Source organism: Rana temporaria, chromosome 3 (assembly GCF_905171775.1).
Source record: "Rana temporaria chromosome 3, aRanTem1.1, whole genome shotgun sequence".
Taxonomy (NCBI): domain Eukaryota; kingdom Metazoa; phylum Chordata; class Amphibia; order Anura; family Ranidae; genus Rana; species Rana temporaria.
In genome coordinates this window covers 77,128,803-77,153,728 of record NC_053491.1, presented here as the reverse complement: position 1 = coordinate 77,153,728, position 24,926 = coordinate 77,128,803, and the positions used below count along the sequence as shown (strand labels likewise).

Genomic DNA, 24,926 nt, shown 5'->3' with positions numbered 1-24,926 from the left:
TGATTGTAAAGTCTTGTTTTGTTTAAAAAAAAAAATAACAAACATGTTATACTTACCTCCTCTGTACAGAGCAGCCCGGACCATCCTCTTCTAGGGTCTCTCTTTGCTGCTCCTGGCCCCTCCCTCCTATCGAGTGAACCCACATCCAGCAGCTTGCTATGGGGCACCCGAGCCGAGTCAGGGCTCACTGTGTCCATTCAGACACAGAGCCCCAACCTGGCCCCACCCCCTCTCTCCCTTGATTGGCTGACTAATTTTGACTATTGTGGGAGCCAATAACGCCGCTGCTCTGTCTCAGCCAATCAGGAGGAGTGTCCTGGACGGCTTGGATATTGGTGGACATCACTAGAGAGAGATGGGGCTCAGGTAAGTAATTGGGGGGGCTGGGGTTTCTGCTACACACAGAATGCATTAAGATAAAAAACATTCTGCCTTTCCCAGTCCTTTAAAGGGTATTTCCACTTTTGCAGTCAAATTGGAAAAAACCTCATTCACACTGCAAAAAAACAATTCTTTCACATAGCGATTTTCTGTTTGAAGTTCGCAGCAGAAGCAAAACACCTGTCACTCAAAAAAGTACACAGGCTTCTTTTAGGCAGATTACTGATTGCTAGTGCTAGGACAAGGTCATCTAGAGCTCAGGACAAGCATGCCAAACTGTGTCGCCCCAGATGTATGAGCATTATTTGTCATCAAAAATCCCCCCCCCCAAAAAAAAACAGAGCACTAATATTTTTAACCACCCCCTCAAGCATAAATCCCCCTCCTCCCAGTACAAATCTGCTTCTCTGATGAAATCCCCCTCCCAGCACAAATTGTGCCCGCCCCTCCAAAAAATCACTCCTCCTAGCACAAATTCTATTTCTCATAAATTTCCCCTTCCCAGTACACATCTCCCCCAATGAAATTCCCCCCTCCCAGCATGGATACCCACAATCCTCCCACCTTCTTCCCCCATTCCCCCTGTCAACATAAAACCCCTAAATCACCACCCTTAGCATACCCCCAAAATTTCCTCTCCTAGAAAAATACTTAATCCCTGCTGCCTCCCAAATTCCTCCTTCCAAAAAAAAACCTCCCCCCACCTCACATGATACCACAGTGCCCAGGCAGCCTCCCCTCCTGTCCACCCCTTGTCCTGGCCCTGCTGCTTGCCATGTTGTCTCCAATATTTTTTCATTCCATGGTAAAAAAAAAAAAAAAAAAATGTCTTCATTAGTTTAGGCCAATATGTATTTTGCTACATGTTTTTGGTAAACAAAATCCCAATAAGTGTATATTGATTGGTTTGCACAAAGGTTATAGGCCTAGATTCACGTAGGGCGGCGTAACTATGTGCGGGCGTAGCATATCTTATTTACGCTACGCTGCCGCAACTTAGAGAGGCAAGTGCTGTATTCACAAAGCACTTGCGTCCTAAGTTACGGTGGCGTAGCGTAAATGGGCCGGCGTAAGCACGCGTATTTCAAAGTAGGCAGGTCGTGGGCCTGTTGTATTTAAATTAAGCGTGACCCCATGTAGATGCATGGTCGAATGAACGGCGCATGCTCAGTATCACGTCGTATTTATGCCCAAAGATACGCCGGCTCAATGCCTGTGACGTGAACGTAACCTACGCACAGCCCCATTCACGTACGACTTACGTAAACAACGTAAAAAGATACGCTTGTTCCGACGTCCATACCTTGCATGGGCTGCGCCACTTAGAGACCAGCTTTATCTTTACACCGGCGTATGTCTTACATAAACGGTGTAACTAATTGCGACGGGCGTACGTACATTCATGAATCAGCGTATCTTGCTTATTTACATATTCAACGCGGAAATCAACGGAAGCGCCACCTAGCGGCCAGCATAAATATGCACCCAAGATACGACGGCATAGGAGACTTACGCCGCTCGTATCTTGGCAGAATTTATGCGTAACTGATTCTATAAATCAGGCGCATAGATACAACGGCGCCCATTCGGACTTACGACAGCGTATCTGGAGATACGCTGTCGTAAGTCTTTGAGAATCTGAGCCACAGTGTCTACAAACTATGAGATATTTTTTATGGAATTTGTATTTATTTATTTATTTTTTACTAGTAATGCGGCGATCAGCAACTTGTAGCAGGACTGTATAATTGAGGTGGACAAATCAGACACTAAGTGACACTTTGGGGACCAGTGATCAGTGCTAAAAAGTGCTAAAAGATATACACTGTCATTGTACTAATGACACTGGCAGGGATGGGGTTAACATCAGGGGCGATCAAAGGGTTAAATGTGTCTCTGGGGAGTGCTTTCTAACTGTGTGGGGGAGGTTCTTGCACTGTGGGAAGACAGAGATCCGTGTTCCTGCTTATCAGAAACACAGGAACTCTGTCCTCCCTTGTCACAGAATGGTGTTCTGCCTCTATCGGGAGTGATGCTGATGTGTGGGTCCCCGCAGACTTTGGGTCAGCCGGACAGGCTGATTGGCTTCCACTGTGTCCAATCACAGAGGTAGCTGGTCGCCGCAGTGCGCATGTGCGCCACAAACCGAAGAAGGAGCTATCACGTACAGGTACGTGATTTCGCCTGTAGGAGCCGCCGCCCTGCAGTATATGTACATAGGGTGGTCAGCAAGAGCAGAATATTTATGAAGTTGAGGTTTCTCATTATATTAAAAGCTTGCAGCAACTTCACACTTTGCTTCAGCTTATTGAAAAGACCTGCAGGTAATGTAGGTATTGTTATAAGAGGTACTCCACGTTCTCTTATTAGTAGACTTCCTTGAACCGACATACAGGATCACACAAGGAAACTAGTGCAAGGAATGCATCATTTTGCTAAGTTACAAATAAATAACAAATGCAAACTATTCAAGGGAAGACCACTTTTATTATAAATCCCATGTATTTTAAAATATAAGACATCTGAAAATCCCTCTATCACTATACGCTTGTGGGAATCCATATAAGATTTCTAGAGGCCCTGTGTTTTTATTAAAAAAAAAAGAAAAGAAAAAGAAAAGTGGTTATATATTGGAAGAATAAATCTAAACTCTATAAAACAAAATCCTGGCATACCTACTAGTTTGGTCTATGCCAACCCACAGTGCCGGATACAATGCAGCCAAAGGGGAATGACCAGACTATGCCTTGCCAACAGTAATAGCTACAAACCAATGGATTGTTAAAAACAGATACTATTATTATTGTTCTTGTTATTATTATTATTATTATTATTATTATTATTATTATTATTAATATTATTATTATATATAATTATTATATCATTTAGAGTATAGAACATAGTGAACCATTTCTAGAACCTACTTGTATATACAAAAATCAGTCTCCGCTACATAGTGTCATTAAATAGTAATTGGAGAAGCTGTGAAAGCAAAATACACCTGAATATACAAATAATACATCAATTACAACTGTTAGTTACGTAACTACACACATAAAATTAACGCAGTGACTGAAAATGTGTAAGGAATATGAAATGTGTTCCTTAAAATATAATATACTGCTTTTAGTAGACTCTAACACACCTTTTTGTCCCATGTTTTTGAAGCATATGTAATGTTTTACTGATCTGGGCAAAACAAATATTTCTACCCTGACTTTGTTTAGCACAGTATTTGCTTTACAAGTTATTGATATTGATATTGTTTCCTTTTTATTTATTTCAAATAGTTGTATGTGGTAATTATCTATTTTAATACAGTGGCCCGGATTCAGATAGAATGCTCTATCTATCTGCGGGCGTAACATATCTTGGATACGTTACGCCGCTGTAACTTTGGGCGCAAGTTCCGTATGCAGAAAGAACTTGTGCCCTTAGTTACGGCGGCGTAACGTATGTGTGGTGGCGTAAGCCCGCCTAATTCAAATGGGGATGTTGTGGCGTGTATTATTTAAATTTAGGATGACCCCGCGTATTTGACGTTTTTTTTTAACGGCGCATGCACCGTTCTTGAAATATCCCAGTGTGCATTTCTCCAAAGTACGCCGCAAGGACGTATTGGATTCGACGTGAACGGAACCGACGTCCAGCCCTATTCACAAACGACTTACGCATACGATGTAAACATTTCAAAACTCTGCGCGGGAACGACATCCATACTTAACATTAGCTACGCCTCATATAGCAGGGGTAACTATACACCGAAAAAAGCCTACGTACGTTTCTGAATCGGCGTAAATACCTAATTAGCATATTCCTCGCGTAACTATACGGAAGCGCAACCTAGCGGCCAGCGTGATTATGCAGCCTAAGATACGACGGTGTAAGACACGTATGCCGGTCGGATCTTAGGGATATCTATGCGTAACTGATTCTCTGAATCAGGTGCATAGATACGACGGCCCGCACTCAGAGAAATAACGGCGTATCAGGAGATACGTCGTCGTATCTTGTATCTGAATCCGGGCCAGTCACTTTATGTTAATAGCAGTTTCTCTCAAACATTTTACCTTCCTTGCCAAAAGTGTAAAAATGTGAAAATCTGTAAGGTAACCTTACACTGGCCCCTGTTCCCATTCCCCCGGTCCCGCTGTACTTGACGACCATGATTCCCTGCTGTCAGACACGGAAAAGTTGTTACACTGGTCCAGGGATTTGCTTAGGCAGTATGACTTCATTGATTCTAATTGGCCAGCACTGTTACATGGAAGAAGCTGACCAATCAGAAGCTGTCTAGCCTGTACTGTCAGCACTACAAGGAGAGGAGAGAAAGCCGCCAGGATTTCAATTCGCTGCAGCAGTGAACAGGCTTTTCTGTGTCTGATAGCGGGGGAATCGCAGCAGTCAGGTACAGCGGGATTGGAGAGTATGGGAAGGGGGTCCAGTGTAAGGTCACCTTACAGATTTTCTGTAAAGGTGAACTTACACTTAAAATACTTTTTTTCCTACTAATTTGGTTGCATTTTCTGCCATGTAACTGTAAGTTTAAAATTAAAGTGACGATATAAACAAGACCAAGGATAAATCCAAGGAAAAATCCAAGCTTTACTCACCGGCCAGCCCGCTGACAACCGAATCAACCTATCTAACAGTATGCGTTAAAGTGGTTGTAAACCCACTATTTGGACTTTTACCTACAGGTAAGCCTACAACATGGCTTACCTGTAGGTAAGGATAATATCTCCTAAACCTGCACGGTTTAGGAGATATTACCCCCGCAATGCGGGCGGCGCATGCGCAGGGGGGAATCCACGGCTGAAGGACCGGCATCGCCGGACCCTGCCGATTTTAAATCTCCCGCGCGCACGCGCGGGAGTGACGTCATCGCCGCTCCAGCCAATCACAGCGCTGGAGCGGCGATACCCGGAAGACACGCCGGAGCAAGATGACATCCTGCTCGGCGTGGACCAGGTAAGGGGTACACACCTCGTTCCGAGGTAAGTATTTCATAATAGGCTAGTATGCGGTGCATACTAGCCTATTATGCCTTTTGCATTGCAGGTTTGGGGGGAAAAAAAAAAAGTTTATGCGGTTTACAACTGGAGCACACTGAACACCCAACAAATCGCACAATGGCTGCAAAGGTGTCAGTGCACTGCCTGACCATTATAAATAATGATATAATTCAAAAAATTTGAAAATCTGTAAGGCGACCTTACACTGACTCCCGTTCCCATCCCTTCAGTCCCGCTGTACGAGATTGTGATGATTCCCCGCTGTCAGACACGGAAAATCTGTTTCACTGGTCCAGGGATTTGCTAGTAGTATAGACTGCAGGGATTCTAATTGGCCAGCACTGTCACATGGACGGAGCTGACCAATCTGAAGCTGTCTAGCCCGTACTGTCAGCACTACAAGGAGAGGAGAGAAAGCCACTGGGATTTCAAATCCCCAGAGCAGTGAAATGGCTTTTCTGTCTGATAGTGGAGGATCGCAGCAGTCAGGTACAGCAGGATCGGGGTGGATGGGAAGGTGGTCCAGTGTAAGGTCACCTTACAGATTTTCTGTAAAGGTGAACTTACACTATAAATACTTTTTTTACCTACTCAGTTGGTTGCATTTTCTGCAATGTAACTGTAAGTTCAAAATGAAAGTGATACTGTGGTGTGGCTGCTGTTAAAGTGGAAGTTCACCATGGAAAATCTGTAAGGTGAACTTACACAGGACCCCATCCCCATCCCCCGGGCCCGCTGACCTGGAGTCCCATGATCACCCACTGTAACACATCAGGTCGTCGCTTTAACAATCAGGGGGTTTGAAATCCCAGCGGCTTTCTCTCTGCTTCTCCAGTGCTGACAGGACAAGCTAGGCCTGTCCTGATTAGTTGGCGTCATCCATGTGACGCCGCTGACCAATTAGAATGCCTCCTATACGTTCCTGTATGAGGTACACTTAGTAGATTAATCCATGGGGATTTCAGATCCCTGCACTGGTAAAAAGGCGACCCGATGTGTCACAGCAGGAGATCCCTGGACTCCAGGTCAGCGGGACTGGGAGGGATGGGGACAGGGTCCAGTGTAAGTTCACCTTACAGATTTTCTGGTGAACTTACTCTTTAATATTGTTTGTAAGGGTCTTTAGGAAGTAATACAATTGCTGAGGATGGTAGGTGATTAAAGCGAAATCCCAGGAATTCAGCCACTTTGTAAAAGGTGAAGGCACTGTATGAGGTAAGCCCAACTAGGTTCATGACACCTCCTGGGTTTCTCTCTATTATTTACATTTGGCAGGTTTATTGGTCTGCTGGAGAGATACTCTGGGTATCTGAAAGGACAGAAACACGCAGAGCAGCTCTGTCCTTCCCTCCCCTCTGCTGCCCATTCACAGAAGCCATGGTATTTTGTGAATGTGTTCACATGTCAAGGCTTCTGTGACTGGGCAAGAGGAGGGGAGTGGCAGGCATAGCAGATGCAGTGACGCTCCTCTTCAAAGTGCAGAGCTCAGAGGGGTCATTGTCGCTCTCCCGAAATATATCAATAGCTGTCTTCTGGGAGTACTGTAAAGCTGTCAGATATAAGCTCAAGAGGTGTCATGAACCTCACTGGACTTAACTCATAGGCAAAGGGCATTCCCTGGCAACCTTTTCATCTTGAAGTGACTGATGCACAATCATGGTATACGAAGAGATAGGTATTTATAGTCATGCCCATACACAAAGATTAGCTGAAGAGATGTTGTTGGTTGTTAAAGAAATTCTTTAATGTGTTTATTTTATAACATTTGGATTCTGGTTGGCACCTTCTTTTTGAGACTCCCCCATAAATAAATGCACCAGTGTATACTGTACAGGCACGGGCTTGGAACATAAGAAAACACACACACAGATTTAATATAGTATTTGTCCCGTACACCTAGAACAATGAAATAATTCTGAATGGTTGCTTCAGGCGTACATTCGTTTTCGGAAGCTAGATTTTTCAGTAGGTCCTTTATAATGAAGTGTGTTATATCTTCCCATAAATCTTTTACTGCCAGTCCAGTCCACAACAGAAAGTTCATCATTCTCGTGGCCTTGTTTTATGGTGGTAGTTGCTTTAAGGGGGGTAATTTTGTATTTTAAACTATAATTCGATTTTTTAAATATGTTTCCCTGCAGAATAACGTTTTTTAAATGTTTCTAATATATTTTCTGGTAACAAATGACTTTATTGGTTTTCACTCAAGGTTATTATTGAGTTAAGATTAAGATGATATTTTACCCAAAAGCAAACATTTATTATATTGCAGTTTACCAGTTCCTAGATGTGATGGCTGCATTTGTTCACTTTTTTAAGCTTACTTCTGTTTTCATCTGGTAATCCAGACAACAAGTCTGTTGTTTTTCAAAGCACAAACTCTCCAGCAGAATGTATCAGTTTACACTTAAAGTGTTATTTAACCCACAACAGTAAAATCAGTCTGTATATACAGTAAAGCATGCTTGTTATTCTCACTGTGGAACCTAAGGGGTTAATGCTCCTCTTTAAGTAAAAAGACTGTTTGATCATGTCTTCTCTGATCCTCCTTTTCTTTTACTGTCCCCAATCTCCTGATAGTACCAAGCCTTGGGGTACTCTGCACATGCTCAGTTTGGTGTGCATTGCTAGAGAGGTTTTTATTTTTTGGGGGTAGGTGGGTGCATGTGATCAGCACAGGACCAATCAGCACTGTCCAGACAAAGTCAGGGGCCATGCAGCCTCATAGGACATCCAGAGGAGAAGAAAAACTCCTCCTACAAGCTTTAACCAGTGCTCAACTGGACACTGATAGAAGTCACAAGACGGATATATACTGCTGATGAGAAAAGGTATTTAGCAGTTTGTATGTATTAAAATAATTGAATTACCATGTTCTTTGTACCATGGGAGGGAATGCAGGGCCCTGGGTTTATTAACACTTTACCACTGTTTGCTGTAACTAATTGTGTGAGCTGGAATATGGCTTCAATTTGTTAGTAGTACAACATTTGCTAATACAATGCTGCTGTCTGCTGAACTTCCCCTGCTCTTTACTCCAGAGTTGTGTCTCATTAATACAGGAGGTGTGTTACTGGCCATATCACAAGGTAAAACAGAGGGTAAAAGGCCAAAAATAAGAAGACAGGTGCAGCCAGCATATCTAATACCTGGTAAACTGCAATATATTGCAACATATTTGGTTTTGGGTTTAATACCTCTTTAATTTCTTGGCATTGCACATCCAGTGTGTCTAAACTGACTATGAGAAAATAATTAAACATTCTCAACCCAGCATATCTCTGTTGAGAAGAGACTAGATACCTACCTCTCCTACCATCCACAGTGCTGAACCCTGCTCCATTCCGAGTGTGCAAGGAAACAAACACTTTCGGGAAAGTTTATCTTCAGGGCTTTCACTGATTTATCCTGCTAACCTCCATATCACCAGCAGAGATTGACACTCTTAAAAGTGATTGTTTCCCAACTACCCCAAGGCACGATTAATTCATTAACAAAGTAGCATTCAGTGTTGCAAGCGGCAGAAGTATAAGTATTCAGTCTCTTTACAAATAGCTTGGTTGACAGTGTTTAATTATGTGTCACTTTAAAGTAAATCTTTTATGAGAGAAATATGAATACCTATGGTCAGTAGTGTGTTTAGGTTTTGTGCTGCCCTAGGCCTGCCTAAACTCGTGCACCCCCTAATTTAAGTATGACCCACCCCTTCCTCTCCAGGCCACACCCATTTCTGTTTAAGACCCGCTCTGAAATTTTCAAGTGGGGACACTAGTTCTGAGGGAGGGATGGATTCCATTCATTTGCATTGATTTCCTCTCACTTCCTGTTTGGCTATGGGGCAGGAAGTGAAGGAAAATCTCTGCAATGGGACAGGGATGGTAAAAAATAAACTAACAGGGGCTATAACCCTCCCTTACTTTATCCAAAATGTAAAACAAAAGTGTTGCCTATAGTTCTACTTTAAGCACAAATTTCTGATAATTTTATGGAGAGGACTAAGAAGATATAACCATGCCAATGGTGCAGCAGAAAACATAGCACAGTGAGGAAGGTTTGTGGTCCAGGATGATAGGACAGTCAAAATTAGAAGCAGCGCCCCCCCCCCCCACACACACACACACACAGTTGCAGAAATGCCGGCCGTCCGCATACCAGAAGCAGTGTGGCCGCTTTATGGGGGCGCTAGACTAATTTGCCTCTCAGACCAGTCTGCCCCATAAGATTGGCGCTACACTAACGTAGCACAAGCCGACGGGGACTCTTTCCGTGCTGCCCTACTGCAAAGTGCTGCCCTAGGCCTGGGCTTTGTTGGCCTAGGCCAGGATACAGTGTTGCCTATGGTAACGTTTTAGATAACCAACATGTTATACTTACCTGCTCCTCTGCACAACGATTTTGCACAGCGCAGCCCAGATCCTCCCTTTCTCAGGTCCCCCGCTGAGGGGTCCTGCCCCCCCCCAAGTGCCAATGGCTGTGTCAGAGCCAATGAGGTGAGAGAGAGCTGAAAGATCTGCTGCTCTATTGCACACCACTGGATTGCGATCAGGCTCACCTGAGTATAATGAGGGGCAGTGAGAGTGGCATGCAGAAGGTTTTTTACCTTAATGCATGGAATGCATTAAGATAAAAAATTAAAATCTGCTTTTAGAATCAATTCTGTTCTGTTATAGTGATCAACTGGACTTTGTACTTTCTGATTCACTGACCTTGGGCAAACATGTAGATGAGGAAAGCCATATTCGATCCTGAAATGCTTATAGGCTCTGGGTTAGTAATTTTAAGTTTTGAAGCTAGAGGGTCAGGCTGATATCCAGACAACTGCCTCCACATTTCTCTCAGGAAAGGTTTTCTTTAAACAAGGAGCTGTTCTCAATTCTGCCATATGTTTAGAGTGGAGAGGGTAACACAGGAGCTCACTGCCAGATTTGATTAAACTGTTATGAACTGAGACTGATCTATTTTTCTCATGCACAGCATAGTGCAGTTAATACAGCATTTTGTAGAATTTCTCCAAGGTTTTTCCTGTTACTAGATTAGTGTTTCTAACCCGAAACTGAAATTAAATTCACAGTAGAAAAGTGAATATTTAAATTTGCCTTCCTTGCTGGTGCTGCTTTCTCTTGGAATGTCTGATGAGCTCCTCATCCTCTTTGGAAAATAAGCTAACTCTGAAGATGCAGAAATTGTGTAGAATGCTTCATGCATAGCAATAATGTGCTTGTTCTGTAGGCATGGATCAAATATTAGTTGTAGATTCATGAAACAATGTTGTTTTACTTTATATCTTAATTGATCCTTGTTTCATATCCATAAATATTGCAGATACAACATTCTAATCTGCAGTACTGTCTTCTCTGTTGACTGGAAATCTATAGATTCAATTGCAGAACTACTAGACTAAAGCCTCGTACACAAAACCGTTTTTCCCGGCAGCAAAACTGCCAGGAGAGTTTTTGGCCGGGAATCACGGTCGTGTGTATGTTCCCTAGCAGTTTTCACGACAGGAAAACTGCCGGAAAAAAAATAGAGAACCTGCTCTCCATTTTCCAGCCGGGATTGGGAAATGGTCATCTGTTTGCTTACCTAAAGGGGAAATAAACCATGCATGCTCGATAACAATTCGAGGCATGCGCGGTAGCATAGAGCGTAATTTATCCAGCTCGTTGTAGTCTTTGACGTCACCGCATTCTTGCCATTCAAAAGGAATCCCGTTAGGAAAACTGACGGTTTTCAAACAGACGGGATTCCTGGCCGTGTGTACAGGGCTTAAGCCTTACGTATACAAATAGGAAGGATTTGTTTAATGATAACTTACATAGTAGCATAGATGGGTTTAGTTCCCTTTAGTCAGCTTCTTATTATACTACATGAGTATTATAAAGTGGTCCCAAGGGTAGCCACTGCACCCTATTTTTAAAGTAAATGCCCAGATCCTCACCCACTAAGAAATCCATACAGATCCAAAACAAATATAAAGTTACTCACAGGTCTTGCAGAGGAGATAGATGAAAACAGCAGAGTCCTGACCTCAACCCAATACAACACCTTTGGGAAGAATTAGAGCGGAGAGCGCAAACCAGGCCTTAACGTCCACATCAGTGCCTGACCTCACAAATGCGCTTCGGAAAGAATGGTCAAACATTACCACCGTCAAACTCTTAAACCTTGTGGACAGCCTTTCCGAAAGAGTGGAAGCTGTTATAGCTGCAAAGGGTGGGACAACTCAATATTGAACCCTACGGACTAAGACTGGGATGACATTAAAGTTCATGTGCATGTAAAGGCAGGTGTCCCAATACTTTGATTAATTATAGTGTATGTTTAAATGACATTATATGTGTAAGACAGATGGTGTTAAAGGTGCCCATCCCTGTTCAAACATTGGTTGTTCCAGTTTGACATAGATGGCCTCCTCCACAGCTCTTGCGAACCAGTTGTCCCCTCTGTCTTAAATGTTGAACTCCCTGTCTTAAAATGAATGTCCCTTTTCGTTAGGATGTAGGAAAACTGCTGAATCTTTTTTTTTTTTTTTAAAGTGTATTTTGTGCGTGTACTCGAGAGAGGAGCCGGACTGCAGGAGTTGGGAGTGGGCAGGCCTCCCCCAGAGGCAATCTGCCACCTTTCTCCATGCCCCGGGTGGCAATGGTGGGTGTGTGAGGGGGTACTCCCACACAGCCCGCCCTACCTGCTCCGCTTTGAAGCCCAACGGGGCAGAGGGACTCCCTATAAGGGAGTGAGAGGATTTGCCCGCTCAACCAGCCCCGTTAGTCCTTCGCCTCTCTTTTTAGAGACCGCGTGGTCAAAGTGCATGCATGTTAACCCAATTTCGAGTGCGTGGTTTTTGTGTGGTGGTTTTTGTGGGAGGGGGGGTGGGCGCACTAAGCGCAGGCTTACCTCGCATAGCGCACCCACCAGGAGCCAGGCTGAGACCACCAAACTCAATTCACATGTAGCTGAGACCGGGATCCGAACCCCTAGCTGCAGAGGTGAATGGCTTGTCAGCACAGTGCCAATCGCGTTGAGCCACCGCAACTCCCCCAAAACTGCTGAATCTTGACCTGAATAATTTTCCCTCCTATGTTGGGTTGTTAATATGCTAAGATGTTTGCCTTGACTACCCAGTGTACAGGTCCTCACTATCCTGCAAATACCCCTACTGTACCAAGCTACTTTGCTTCTGCTTAGGTGTGGGTCTGTTTGGAATTACCTTCTGTCTCAGTGTATTGCTTTATCTCTTGGTAAATGCAACACAGTTTACTGGCCTTTCCTATGTGGCCTAATTACAGTTTGGTAGATGCTATATAGTTCTGTGGCCTAATGGTTACCCAGGTACTCTTGCATTGCTACAAATAATTATCTGAACTGCTTCAGTCAGTTGAGACTTAACTCTGCATCCAAGTGACTAGGGATGAGCTTCATGTTCGAGTCAAACTCATGTTCAACTCGAACATCATATGTTTGAGAGTTCATCGAATTGCAAACGTTATGTGCCGTTCGCGCCAAATTCGAGTGGTGCGTCACGGACCATAATTCACTGCGTCATCGCAGTGCATTGCTGGCTAATGATTGGCCAAGCATGCACTATGACCCGCATGCTTGGCCAATCACAGCACTGTCTGTACAGAGATCCATAATTGGCCAAAGCCCCTACAAGTGACATTCTACAACATTGAGTGGATGGAAAAGAACACAAAGATGATTTCATAAAAGTATACATTAAAGCAAAGTTAGCCTTAATCTATAAAAAACTGACATTTCTTGCAAAAACAGATATGACGAATTTGGAAAAAGAGTTTTCAGTAATGAAATTACTTATATCTAACAGAGAAAAATAACAGAAATTGCTCAGTAGAGTCTCAAGAGTTAATCTTTTCAGTAGCAAGAATTAAAAGGAAACTGTAAAATCCACTGGACGTCAACATTCGATTAAGACTGGCAGATGAAATACTTAGCTGAATGTTAGCTTGCAAATCACAAGCATATTGTGTCATTTGATGACTTTGCAGAGGTAAGGTCATCATCCCCCATGTGGATCTTGATTACTTAATAGATCATTCAATGTATCTGGTGATCATAGAATAACTCCAGATTAGAAGCCCTCATCAGATGTAATCACGTTTAAAAAGCCAAACTGAACCTCATTATCAACTAGTTATTTCTTGATTACTCATTTGGATTAAGCAGTCTAACTTATTTCTAGTGAATTTAATCATAGACATGTACATTTGGGTTCGATACAAGGATTATACTTCATGATACGGACATAAATCTCATCACAGCTGCTATAAGACCAAACTTGTCAGTTATAAACTCCTCTCCCTCGTACACATGACCGAGGAACTCGTCGTAAATAAAACATTGTTTTCCTCGACGAGTTCCTTGTCAGGCTTGTGGAGAAACCTGACAAGCTTTCTTTGCGTACACACTGTCAAGACCAAATCTCCTCATTCTCAAACATGGTGACGTACAACACATACAACGGCAGGGGAAGTTCGATTCCACTGGCACAACCCTTGGGGCTGCTTTTGCTAATCTCATGTTACTGCGTGTTAGTAAAAGTTTGGTAGGAGACGATTTGCACTTTTCAGTCTGTTACAGCGTGACAAATGTGCTATCTCCATTACAAACGCTACTTTTACTGAAGGTGCGCTCCCGTATACTTTATTCTGAGCATGCACGGGTTTCTTAGCATACACACAAACGTGTTTTTCATCGAAAACCAGCCCGACTAGGAACACGACGAGGAAATTGAGACTCCCGACGAGGAAAAAGAGAACTTGTTCTCTTTTTTTCTCGTCGAGTTCCTCAACAGTTTTCTCGATGAAAAACATACACACGACCGTTTTCCTCTGCAAAAAAGCTCTGCCACCAAGTTTCTTGATGGATTCTGTTGAGGAAAATGGTTGTGTGTGCGAGGCCTCAGTCCCCTGGTCTCCTAAGAGGCGAATGCTATTTCAAAATTCACTTCAGTATTCTTTAATATATAGATTGTATTTAAAATCACCGGTTTTTATTACCTGTTGATCTTTCCAATTAAGTTATTTCTCAGAAACGTTATTTTTTATTTATTTTTTTGCAAGTCTTTTTTCTTTTCAGTCTCCTGATTTGTTATCTTGTCACATGTGCTTCCAGTGAAGATTATAAGCTCTGTGCCAAAACACAATGTCCAGATATATCATAATGCTATCACCATTAAGACATCTGTTCTCAACATTAAGTTGCAGGCTACATCTGATGTTGGAATGATTGTGTGTACCCAAAAAGTGGCTGAAAAGAGACACCAGGAGGCCAGCAGCATTAACATGCAAAAATAATGACAACTATGTATTTTGTAAAATAAATATAGTGGTTTAAAGGAGAAGTCTAGCCTTAGCTCATTTGTCTGGGCTTCTCTTAAGGGTCATAGGAGTGCAATTAATTTTGCACTCCTATGACCCGTCTTCAGCAAAGAGCGTCTGAAGTCCACTCCCTGCTGACATCACACAGGCACTGCGTCATCCCAAATCTGGAAGTCTGGATTAGCCATGTGCCAGGACTTATGGCTGTCTCAGCCTCTTAGCGAGCAGCTGGGATGGCCCTCCCCACCCCTCCACAGTCCAGCGCTCCAGTGAGCGTGGTAGAACAGAGTAAGAGAGCTGTTGATTGACAGGCAGCAGCTCTCTGCTCTGGGAGCTGTAAAGAACCGAGCCATCGGCGGTGTTCGATGGCTTGGTTCTCAGTGCACAGATGGCGGGGGACAGATGCAGCATCCACCTTGGTAAGTATAATTATGGGATAAAAATTAAAAAAAAATCTCATACTTCTCTTTTAACAACTAAATGCTGTCTAGTTAGGGCAGCCATTTTTTAAACAGGGTGCCTTCAGGTTCCTTCAGGAGTGCCTTGACCAAAAAATTGTATAAAAGCCAACAGGTGGATCAAGCCTGCTTTATACAGGAGTAAAAAACAAGGATGCTGTGCAGGCGACTGATGTCCTCCTTAAATACATTTTTTTACACTTTAGAATGGAGTGCCTCGAGAGAATTTTAAAAGGTGCCTTGACAGAAAAAAGATTGCGAAACACTGAGTTAGGGTTCAGATCTACTTTGTTACATAGGAAGAGGGGAACATGGTCGTTCAGTGCTGAATGATCGTGCCCTTAAATTATTGCTTATGCCCGTGAATGTGTTAACGTGTACAATTCAGTGCTGGCTTGCTCCTCTGAAACACCTGAGGAAAATTGTCTGCCCCTAGCAGGTTACCCCCCACTTGTGGCTTAGGTCTTTAGTTTCTCATACCCCATACAAAGGAAATTATCACATAATTCCACCCAACACATCCCTAGTCTGCATATGTATAGCTTGTGTTATGTGGGTGCTTTATATTACATAAAAATAGAAGTTTTGTTGGCAGAAGACTGACAAGGATTTCTCAGTGCCACCTTTAGCTGTATGAGATCAAATATAAAAGTGTGCCTTGATGTATATCTATTTTTAAGTAATATATTCCTTTTTCTTTTTTTTTTCATTATTATAAGGAACATGGAACAAAAATGTTCATGTAGAAGAAATTGTGTCACTGTCACTATTGATGCTGAAGCCTCTGATACCCCAGTTTAGATGTCAGTCTGTGACCTTTTAGATTAGGTAACCCATAGTGTCCTAATGAGCTGGGCTGCAACATTTCAGTGTCTCCGGGTGATGAATTACTCGCAGCATGTTGCCACATGGATACTCCCAGACAGTCTGGAAGAATGTTGGCTATGCCACGGCACATCGTGACAAACAGAGCCCTGCTACCAAGCTTGTCCATTGTCACTTTCAATGTGTATAGAGCCTTGTCACTAAACTGATCTAAAATTAATTAATCACTTTAACTCACACTCCTTAACGACATGAGCTATTGCAAAATCTTTAGTTTAGGCAGAGATCCCAACTTCATTATGCCAGGCAACATTTTCCAAACAAAGTCGCATAACAGCAATATTATGATGGCTCCAACTCTGCAGTGCACAAACCCATTAAACATCTCTGGTTTAAAAACCTGTTTAAGATGTTTTAATGTTTAATATATATATATAATATATAAGAGCTATAGCAGAATGGATATGACCTTTGAGAGCCACTAGAGGGTGCCGTTGTGTACTGTAACTACAAATGATCTAAAATGCAAGCTCTCCTGAACTAGACATCATACTTTCTTCAAATATTGAACTCTGTTGCACAAGTATGCTAAGACAAAATATCAGAAACCTCATAATTGGCCATTCTTTCTGTTTTGGAGAAATCAATTTATGCATATTGTATTTCCAGTGCTAGGCACAAGGTAAATTGTCAAAATCTGCTGTGTTAACAGTCTTTGCTTTGCTCATCTTTTTTTGGCATTGCTTTAATTGCTTGGTGGGAATGAAGTCTCTAAATAATAAAATACGTATTGACCTTTTAGATTTGAAGTAGCATTTTTTATTCTCATATATTTTATTTTAGGAGCTCCGTTGGCACTAGGAGCTCTTTTCCCACCCATAACGCATTGCAGGTTTATCCCTATTTAGGTTGTAAGCTTTATTTGCCCTGCAAGGACAATGAGGTTTATTTACTAAAAGTGTAGAAAATGTTCATTTAGGAAAGTGAATGTTTACTGAGTTTAGGAAAATAGGATGGAGCTGTGTTCACTTTAACCAACTAATCTTGTGTTAACAAAATCTTAATTTATAATTTTTCTCACACATAGTTGGGTATTCAAAGTAGGTTCACCCTATTAATTGATGTTCACTTTAAAATGTGCTTAAGTAAACAGGGTCTACTTTTTAGTAAACAAAACTGACTGAATGCTAGGGCAGAGTGAAGAGTGTAAAAACACTGGGGGTCCATTCAGACTTCTGCACTAAGGGATATATATCGAGGCAAGGGCAGGAATCCAGCCTCAGGGATGACCACATCTATGTAGCTATACTTAAAGTGTTACTAAACATACCTCCCAACTTTTTGAGATGGGAATGAGGGACACCTATCAGCAAAAGCAGTGGCGTCTGGTGCTCACATTTTTTTTTGGGTGGGGGGGGCGCAAACAAAAAAAAAAATAAAACAATTGCAGCCTCACTGTGCCCATCAAACACAGCTACTGTGCCCATCAATTGCAACCACTGTGCCCATCAAAGGCAGCCACTGTGCCCATCAAATGAAGCCACTGTGCCCATCAAATGCAGCCACTGTGCCATCAATTGTTACCACTGTGCCATGCCATCAAACACAGCCACTGTGCCATCAATTGTCGCCACTGTGCCCATTGTCACCACTGTGCCATCAATTGTCGCCACTGTACCATCAATTGTCACCACTGTGCCCATCAATTGTCACCACTGTGCCATGCCAAACGCCGCCACTGTGCCATCAAACGCCGCCACTGTGCCATCAAATGCAGCCACTGTGCCATCAATTGTTACCACTGTGCCATCAATTGTCACCACTGTGCCCAGCAATTGTCACCACTATGCCATGCCATCAAACGCAGCCACTGTGCCATCAATTGTCACTAATGTACCATCAATTGTCGCCACTGTGCCCAGCAATTTTCGCCACTGTGCCATCAATTGTCACCACTGTGCCATCAATTGTCGCCACTGTGCCCAGCAATTGTCGCCACTGTGCCATCAATTGTCACCACTGTGCCATCAATTGTTGCCATTGTGCCCAGCAATTGTCGTCACTGTGCCCAGCAATTGTAGCCACTGTGCCCATCAATTTTTGCCACTGTGCCCAGCAATTGTATCCACTGTGCCCATCAATTTTCACCACTGTGCCCAGCAATTGTAGCCACTGTGCCCATCAATTTTCACCACTGTGCCCAGCAATTGTAGCCACTGTGCCCAGCAATTGTAGCCACTGTGCCCAGCAATTGTCGCCACTGTTCCCTGTAAAATGCTGCCACTGTGGCCTGTAAAATGCCCCCCCGCCTGGCACTTACCTTTCTGGGGTCAGCCATCCTGCTTCTACCGTCCCTCGATGTCTTCTCCCGCCCTTGATGATGCTTCAGCCAATCAGAACCGGTAAACCTGTTTGGCTGGAAGCCGATGGGCTGTAATTGGAAAGCCTATTAGAGCCGCTGGCTCTGATAGGCACTTCCACAGCCAACCAGCTGCCGTTATTCAGATGGCTGGCGCTCGCCAGGGGGCTGGCTATCTGAATAGTCGGCGGCGGTGGCAATACATAGATTCATGCAATGCATAAATCGATGTATTGTATACAGTGGAGGTGCAAGAGCGAGAGGGTGCGGCACCCCGGCGCCCTCTATAGACGCACCGCCACTGAGCAAAAGTATGCAGGCATAGGACACACCTCTTGCCATGCACCCTTAAAGTAGAATTGTACAAAAAAACAAGATTGGTTAAACCCACAAGTGTTTTTTTTTTTCCCACTAATATTTCATTATATTGGCTTTTGGAAATTACAAATGCAGCAATTTAGAAATCAGATGAAAGGTTTAGCACTTTGAAACACTTTTTGAAAGATAAGAAGTGCATTTTATATCCAACTATATAGATCAGACAAAAATGAGGAACAAATGAGGAAGAATGAGGGACAGAGGGACATTGCCCCAAATCAGGGACAGTCTCTCGAAATCAGGGACAGAGGGGAGCTATGACTAAACCCACAACAGTAAAGTCTGTATATGCAGTAAAGCATGCTTGTTATACTCACTGAACCTAAGGGGTTAATCATCTGCATTGTGTAACAAGGCTGTTTGATCCTGTCTTCTATGTTCCTCCCCTTCTTCCACAGTCCCCAAACCATCTCCTGATATACCAGAGACTAGGGTGACAAGCTGCACATGTTCAGTTTGGTGTGTATTGATAGTTTTTATTATTTTGTTTGGAAGAGTGCATGTGATCAGCACAAGGCCAATCAGCACTGTCCAGACAGAGGGTCAGAGGTGCTGCAGCCTGATAGGACAGTAAGAGGAGAATGACAACTCCTCCTACAAATTTTAACCAGACACTGATAGAAGCCACACGACTGCTATATATTGCTGATGAGAAAAGGTATTTAGCAGTTTATATTTACTAAAATAATTGCATTCTCATGTTCTGTGTACTGTGGGAGATAACGTTTTTTCCTTTCTTCATTATATTGATAAGATAGGTACATAAAATAAAGGTGTGCTAAAAAGAAAAAAATCTTATACATATCAATATCCATACATGTTGGTAAGGAATTCAGTGCTGCTACCCATACAATCAGCCATTAGCAGAGCTCACGGGTGCTCGTTCTGCAGTCGCACAGCTCAGGATAATTGTCCATAAAAGTGATCTGCACAAACAATGCTGCTATAGAATCTTTCTTTTGTTAGGAAGACCTCAGTTTACAAGTTACAGATACAGTAACATACACGATTCTAGAGCAGCATTGGTTGTGCAGATCACTTTTATGAACAAATATCCATACATGCATTAGTCACTAAAGGTAATCAGAATGCAATCGTTTTGTGATGGTGCTTCTTTTGTCCGGGATTTTTAACTGGAAATATTCATGCCCTTTATTATGGGAACCAAATGATAGGAATATGGGCCTGAATCTGGGACTGGATCTCTGAATATATCCAAAATCAGTTTCTCTGCAATATGAACCTGAAATCAAAATAAAGAAATCAACTTGATGTGTCAGATGACATGTAAATAAAAGTAACTGTACCAAGATTTTACAGAAAAGCTTAAATTTCACTTGTCATAGCTAGCTTTTGTGTAGTAGTGATTTGTCATTTTTACATAAATAAATATACAATTCTTATGATTTTCTTTCAGCTGTTCTGTTCCTAGTTATACAGTAAATCAAACTGTTGACAACCTTTACAGTCATATTGATACCTAATAGAACTGGTGATGGTGATGATTTTGACAATTTGATGAAGGGGGTATGGGGACATGTTGGGTAATTCATTGGTGGTATTTGTAAAAAAAAAAAAAAAAAAAATGTATTCATGTCTGAATATTTCACAGTACTTAATTAACCAATAGTACAGTTGCCAAATGTCTCTTTGTTTCTATTAAAGAATATTCAGAGCAATTCAGAGTCAACCAAGCAAGTGTGCCTAGTTTGATCACATTGTCCAATGTCATACGTCTAATTTTATATTCATATGCCAAACCCACATGAAGTGTGTTATTGCCAGCTATAGTATAAATTATGTCAAATATTTATGAATCATGCAAATATTATGTTGATATCCCAGTTGTAGAACGTTCCTTTGCCATTTAGTGTAATTTAAACATGTAGGGGCTTATGTACTAAATGCAAATAGACTGTTACCGATGCAAGGGACACTGCACTTTGCATGAGAATTTTCCCCAGTTATTAGCGTTGGTGAATGAGGTAAATCTCTGCTGATTTCCAACATCCAATCATGCTCAAGCAAAAATGCTAAATTCTTTTTAATTGCCTTGCCTATGATTGGGTGTTCATTGAAAAGCAAAATTTCACCACACTTACTATGCTCTGGCCATAATTCCAATGCAAATTCAACAGCCTATTTGCATTTAGTAGATCAACCCCCTTCACACTAGTAGAAACAACTTTTAGGCCTCGTACACACGATAGGTTAACCAGAGGACAACGGTCTGAAGGATCGTTTTCATCGGTCAAAAACGATCGTGTGTGGGCCCCATAGGTTATTTAACCATAGGTTAAAAAAAGCCAACTTGCTTTAAAATTAACCTATGTATTCCTAACCGATAGGTCAAAACCGATCGTTAGTAGGCACGACCATCGGTTAAAAATCCACGCATGCTCAGAATCAAGTCGACGCATGCTTGGAAGCATTGAACTTTGTTTTTTTCAGCACGTCGTTGTGTTTTACGTCCCCGCGTTCTGACACGATCGGTTATTTAACCTATGGTGTGTAAGCGTGACGGACCATCAGTCAGCTTCATCGGATAACCTATGACATCGGTCCTTCAGACCGTTGTCCTCTGGTTAACCTATCGTGTGTACGAGGCTTTATGCTTCCCAGATCACTTTTTCCTGCATTAAGATGATCCTGCTTGAAAGGATAAGTTCACCTTATAGAACATGTTACATGTTAATCCTGCATTTAGGGTGTAATATGTAACAATCTCCAGCTCCTACCCCCCCTTTCCCCCTGATCCTGTTCCCCTGTGACAGCAGACAGAGGATTCTCTCCCCCGCAGCTGCTGTTACAGTTGAAATCAGCAGGGCTCCACCTGCAGAGCCGCATCATTCAGTCACAGGGATTCCACCACGAAAGATAGGCTTGTAGTTCTCAATGGACTACAAGTGCACTGATCAGCATCCATTCACTCTACCTGTGTACAGGAGCCTGACCTTGCACACAGGATCCACCAGTTGTGGGTGCAATGATTTGCAGGTTCCTGTAGGAAAAAATATTAAATGCACATATTTTTGTGCAAACATATGTGTACTAATAATTTTTTTCTAAAAGGTGAACTTAGTCTTGAAGGCAGGCTTAGCGCTGTTTAAGCATGTTTAACCATATTTACATGCATTTAGCAGCATTTGTAATCAGATCCTGGATGCAAAGAATTTTATTTTCTCTAAACACTGATAAACTAATCTCACCTAAATGCAGGTAAAGATTATGTTTGAATGGCCACATTAAAAAAGCAGTACCCACATTTGTATGCATTTAGAAATGTCTTCTGAATGCATATAAATGCTGGCTTGACAGTGCCAGTGTGAATGAGGCCTGAAGGTACCCACAGGTATGAGATGATTCTTTCCTAATTTAGTTAGTCTTAATATCTATTGCTACCAATTGAAATCCCTGGGAGATTGGCCAAGATGGACTTTTATGACCTCTAAATGCAAATAAACACAGATCTGACAGTACCATGGTGAAAGAAGCATTAGACTGCTAGGGATAAAATGTTTAAAATGAAATGTACAGTATGTTCATTCAGTTGTCATATTAATATAAAACAGTACTCTTTGTTCTCTTAGACATAATACATTTTACATGTAAAGCTGTGTCCTTGTCTATACACCTTTTTAATACCATCTGGCTTCATAGAGCTACATAAACTTTACTCTAGGCAAAATCCTCTTTAATAAACAAATGTGCAAAGCAATTATTTTCTACCAGAAAAAAAGGCATTTATGTACCAATATACTCAGTAATAAAAATATTTAAAGATTTAATTTACTTTTTCCTAAAACTTGAAAAGGTGGCCTGAGGCCTCGTACACACGACCGAGAAACTCGACGGGCTAAACACATCGTTTTGCTCGTCGAGTTCCTTGTGAAGCCGTCGAGAAACTCGACAAGCCAATTTTCTCCATTCCCGTCAAGGAAATAGAGAACATGCTCTCTTTTTAGGTCGTCGAGTTTCTCAACAGTTTCCTCGACGAAAGTGTACACACGACCGGTTTCCTCGGCAAAAAAATATCTCCCAGCAAGTTTCTTGCTGGTTTTTGCCGAGGAACTCGGTCGTGTGTATGAGGCCTGACTCACATAATATTTCGAGAAAACTCATCCAGTCATCCAGGTCTCCGTGTTTTTTTTTTGCTGAGAAATCTCTTTGAAAAACACCCCACCTAGCTTTTCTGTATGTGGCCATCTTGAGTAAGGGCACATGGTTCATGTAGAATTGACTTCCTGAAATCAATCTGACCTTACCTCAGACATGCAGGGAGGAGGGTGTGCTTAGCTGAGAAAACCCCTCCCCCACCTGAAGACTCCTAGGACGTATGACATTATTTGTCTAGGCCTGGAAACCAGTAAGTAACTGTAGAGATGTAGATTTTTTTTTAAACAAGTAAATATGACATAATTTTCAATCTATTTACTAATACTAACAGCATATATAGAGCTTGTTCTAGGGTCCCCAAACCAGAGAGCCAAGTGGGGGGAGCAATTGGGCCATTGTTGGACTATCACGGTACTGGTAATATATGTAGGTAGTGTACAACAAAACAAGTAAAAAATAATAGAAAACAATTTTATTAAATAAAATGTCGATAACGACACAGCAGGGATACATAGTTAAAAAACACAAAATATATGACCAACAAATCGCCAGTATAGTAGTCCCCAGAAGGGGGAGAAGCATAATGGGTAGAAAGTCATATCACAACATCTTAACTAGTTTCGTGGCTATGCGCCACTTCATCAGAAGTGTCTAAGAACCCCCCCACATATGAAATCAGCGGGGAGGGCGGCCGCCACCTCAGAGGGTCCCGTGTAACGACCATGGGGCACGTGTATGGGCGAATGGACCTACTTGAATACAGGAATATGTAGTGCAAGTAGGGGGCCCCGAGAACAGGAGCCCGGGTAGGGATTTCTCGGGCCACTAGTAACCTCCACAGGGGGGATCCATGGTACTGGACCCCAGAGGGAGGGGGACCACATAGGGTCCCATGGTGGCATCAGGGTAAAGACGCCTGCCAGTGGTACTGTGAGCCAGGTAGGGCCACAGGAATCTCGGGGTCCAATATCCATTGCTGGTTTGGGGACCCTAGAACCAAGCTCTATATATCTAGATTCTGGATGATGGTACGCCCCCTTTAAAGTGTTAATTTTTTATACCCCCAGAGGTTATATATCAATAATACTAACAGCATAAGGATTACAAATAGTGAATGTTGATTAAGAGAGTAAAGATCTGTTCTCATTCCGTGTCTGTACATTCGAGAGCCGTGATTTTCTACACCCTTCTTTCTTCCTGGATGCTGTCCTGGAACAAAGAGGGCTTAAAGATAATCTCATTGGTCCATGCAGTCACATACAGATGTCCACTCATGATTGAAGGCATTATGATGCTACACAGCCTCCAAACTAAATGTTTCAGATGTCTGAACTGCTACACAGGCTGGAGTAGGTGGTAGAAAAAAATCATCAAAGGAGATGCACGGTGGGAGGGTGTTATAAGTTAGTTCACCTTTTCATTGTTTGGGGAAAAAGGTGAACTAACCCTTTTTAAGGTGTATTCCCGTAAAGAACTGAAAATTATTTCTTGAAATGCATGTAGGGAGCACATGCTACTGTTACTGTAGTGTGATCTGCTCTGCTTGTGCTGTATATAGGAGAAGTATTCCCAAACCCATATCTGCAGGTTTTTTGCTGTCTCCAGCACACAGAAAGCCTGACATAAAAAGTTTAAGTACTGAGACGTTTCCAAAGGCCACCAATCAGGTTCAACATTGGTATGGAAGTTTAAAAATGGTTGATGTTTGTCAGGTTTCCATGGCAACCCAATTCCAGTATTAGTGTGGGCGCCAGAACCGGTCTCCACCTTCTGAGGAAGTCTTGATGTCACCATGCAAACTGTTAAGCCGTGTACACACGATCGGTTTGTCTAATGAAAAAAGTCTGATGGGATTTTTTCATTGGACAAAACAATCGTGTGTGGGCCTCATCGGTCTTTTTTCCTTCGGTGTAAAAAAATAGAACATGTGTTAAATTTTTCCTATGGATAAAAAACCAATAGGAAATTCCAATCATCTGTGTGGAACTCCATCGGAGAAAAATCCACGCATGCTCAGAATCAAGTTGACGCATGCCCGGAAGCATTGAACTTAATT

The 24,926-nt window shown here is 42.3% G+C and overlaps 1 protein-coding gene across 2 annotated transcripts in view; it reads left to right on the top strand.

Moving 5' to 3' along the window:
* Positions 1-24,926, top strand: part of THSD4 (thrombospondin type 1 domain containing 4) — an 894,854-nt gene that overhangs the window by 749,865 nt on the left and 120,063 nt on the right. The gene's annotated exons all lie outside the window — the stretch shown is intronic.